Raw genomic sequence first — 2,742 nt, 5'->3', positions numbered from 1 at the left:
TCAGTGATTGTTTTAGAGGAAGGCATGTAAAAATAATAAAAAAAATAAATGTATATTCTTGTGACTTAAAAAAAAAATGAAATTAATAAATGAAATAAAGGATTGGAGAAAAGGGCTTCTAGATTACACAAAAAAAGTTAATGAAAATAAATGTATATAAAACAGACAAAAAAATGTAGACTTAAACGTATACCTTAAAATAACTTTAATAAATTAGATGAACAAATAAACTACTTTTCAACAAACTTTAACTGATAAATAAAAACATAATAATAATTGCAGATTTGTTTCAGACTAGTAGCATTGTTATGCAAGTCCAGACTTTGATTTGGCCTGATAAACATTTGCTGGGAAACAAAGAGAGTGTTTGTTTAGCCCCAAACATACACCTGAGACAGGCACTCCGCAGGAGATTGTGGGAGTCCTAATCATTCGTCCCACATGTATTATCCTCAGTAAGGCCTAGACGCACCTGAATACACCTTGGCGGCCCCCTGTTGCTGGCAGTAGAAGAGATTTATGTAGGGGTCAATAGAGCAACAGGTTTGTTGTGTTAGTAGCTGTAAGTCCATCTGTCTGTGACTCAGCGGAATAAAAGCTGCAACAATAGCGCTTTGCTCGGTTACCGTGAGAAAATCAGTGTCGTGAGTGTGACAAATTGCTTTCAGCAAGTGCTTTGATTGATGAATTCAGTAATAAACATTCGGCTTTTATCTCTGTGGTGGTTTGGCACGACACAGAAAGGTTTGTGTTCATTTGTACAACTTTGAATGATCGGGCGCAGCTCTTGTCAGCGGTTTAATTGAGTGCTAGTAATGTGATAAGTGAAATACATTGCCTGCAGAGCAACGAATCTTCTAGAATGAGCACAACTCGTGCGTGTAAATAACAATAACATCTGTCAACATCACATCTTCACATCCTGACAGATGAAGGATAACAGATGATACAATTAAACACATTATATAGCAAATCTATATCTACCTTTTTGTCTATCGATCTACCCATTTATCTACTCATCTAGCCACTGTTTGTCTAACTGTCTATCATCTATCTATCTATCTATCTATCTATCTGTTCAATTGTCTACCCATCCATTCATCTGTATAGCTATATCCATTTATATACCCACATAACCATTTATCATCCATCTATCTATCTATCTATCTATCTATCTATCTATCTATCTATCTATCTATCTATCTATCTATCTATCTATCTATCTATCTATCTATCTATCTATCCATTTCTCTATACATCCATCCATATATATATCTACACATTTGTCTACCCATCTGTCTACCAACATATCTATCCATCTACCCATTTCTCTATCAGTCCATCATAGACAGATCTACTATCCACCCATCTATCTATCTATCTATAAGTGTATCTATATCCATTTACCTACCCCATCCATCTACCCTTTTATCATCCACCCATTTATCTATCAATCCATCATAGATAGATCAACTATCACCTTATTTGTCTATCCATCCAGCTATCTATCTATCTATCTATGGATGTATGGATGGATAGATAGATATATATGCTAATTTGTCTACCCATCCATCCATCTGTAAATTTATCTATATCCATTTATCTACCCACCCACCCATCACCTCATTTGTCTATTCATCCATCTATATATCTATCTACTCATTTGTCCACCCACCCATCCATCCATCTATATATTTATCTATACCCATTTATCTACCCCACCCATCTATCTATCTATCTATCTATCTATCTATCTATCTATCTATCTATCTATCTATCTATCCATCCATCCTATTTCTCTAACCATCCATCAAAGACAGATCTACTATCCGTACGCTCGACTGCTGATACTAACAATTAACGTAACTTCAACCAAGCAAGACGAAGCTCATAAAATACAGCTATTGCCTTAAAAGTAAGGTGGATGCACTCAGAAAATCAGAATAAATTTCCTGGCTGTTGTCGCCATTTTATAAAGCAATAAGCCACTCCAGGTTGTGCGTTACAATGAATTTACCCATATTTTTCCCTGTTTTAGTTTTAAAATTATACATTAACTTAGATGTGACACTGTTTCCATCTTCTTTCTAAAACAACTCAGTCAAATTGTATTTTCAGCATGGCCCGCATGCTCAAATACTTGCAGGCTATGAAAATCAAATCAGTGTGTCAGAACAAAGTACATTTGAGTTACTTTCATGCCGGACTTTAAAAAGGACTAAAACAGAATAAACTACAGCTATGTAAGCGCTTGCATGCAAAGACTCACGAGAACCTCATGCTGAATGCAGATTTTGGCACTGTTCACTCGGCGAGCTGTAAATGCAGTACACTCCTCCAAGCAGGACCTGTCTCACATCTGTTTGCTGAAATGCACGAAGAGGATATGTATTCAACATGATAACATGCTAAAGATCATACAGCTGCTAGCATATTGAACTGCTTGAGGAAACAGGCAGCTGTCACTCTAAACGTTTTCACTGCATGCTTACCTGCATTGAGACACATTAGCAACAAATGGGCCACACCTGCCAGCCTGTACAATGAAGATTACTTACTGTTTACTTTGTGGTAAACTTTAAAATAGAGTGCATATGTCCATCCAGTCTAACCTTGTTTGAAATACTTTGTGATGTTGCCATGGAAATTAGATCAACTTGGATACTTGGAGAGTTGGATTCAATAAGAACCTTTCTGGGTCTGTTTCTGAAAAATATATATAACATAAAAATTAGTTTTGAC

The 2,742-nt window shown here is 36.0% G+C and overlaps 1 long non-coding RNA gene across 2 annotated transcripts in view; it reads right to left on the bottom strand.

Annotated features, from left to right (window-relative positions):
• LOC107561893 (uncharacterized) overlaps positions 1-2,535 on the bottom strand; it is a 10,877-nt gene extending 8,342 nt beyond the window's left edge. Inside the window, exons 1-2 of one of the 2 annotated variants that reach the window (XR_001605929.1) lie at positions 2,493-2,535; positions 2,270-2,366 (exon numbers count right to left, since the gene is read on the bottom strand). This is a non-coding gene — a long non-coding RNA (uncharacterized lncRNA). Of the gene's footprint in view, positions 1-2,269; positions 2,453-2,492 lie in introns of those variants that run through there. The other variant, XR_001605928.1, reaches the window with a different exon arrangement.
• Positions 2,536-2,742: the final 207 nt, after the last annotated feature.

Source organism: Sinocyclocheilus grahami, unplaced genomic scaffold (genome assembly GCF_001515645.1).
Source record: "Sinocyclocheilus grahami isolate Dianchi unplaced genomic scaffold, SAMN03320097.WGS_v1.1 scaffold798.1, whole genome shotgun sequence".
Taxonomy (NCBI): Eukaryota; Metazoa; Chordata; class Actinopteri; order Cypriniformes; family Cyprinidae; genus Sinocyclocheilus; species Sinocyclocheilus grahami.
The sequence above is the reverse complement of the archived record's forward strand: the minus strand, read 5'-3'. Positions and strand labels throughout refer to the sequence as shown.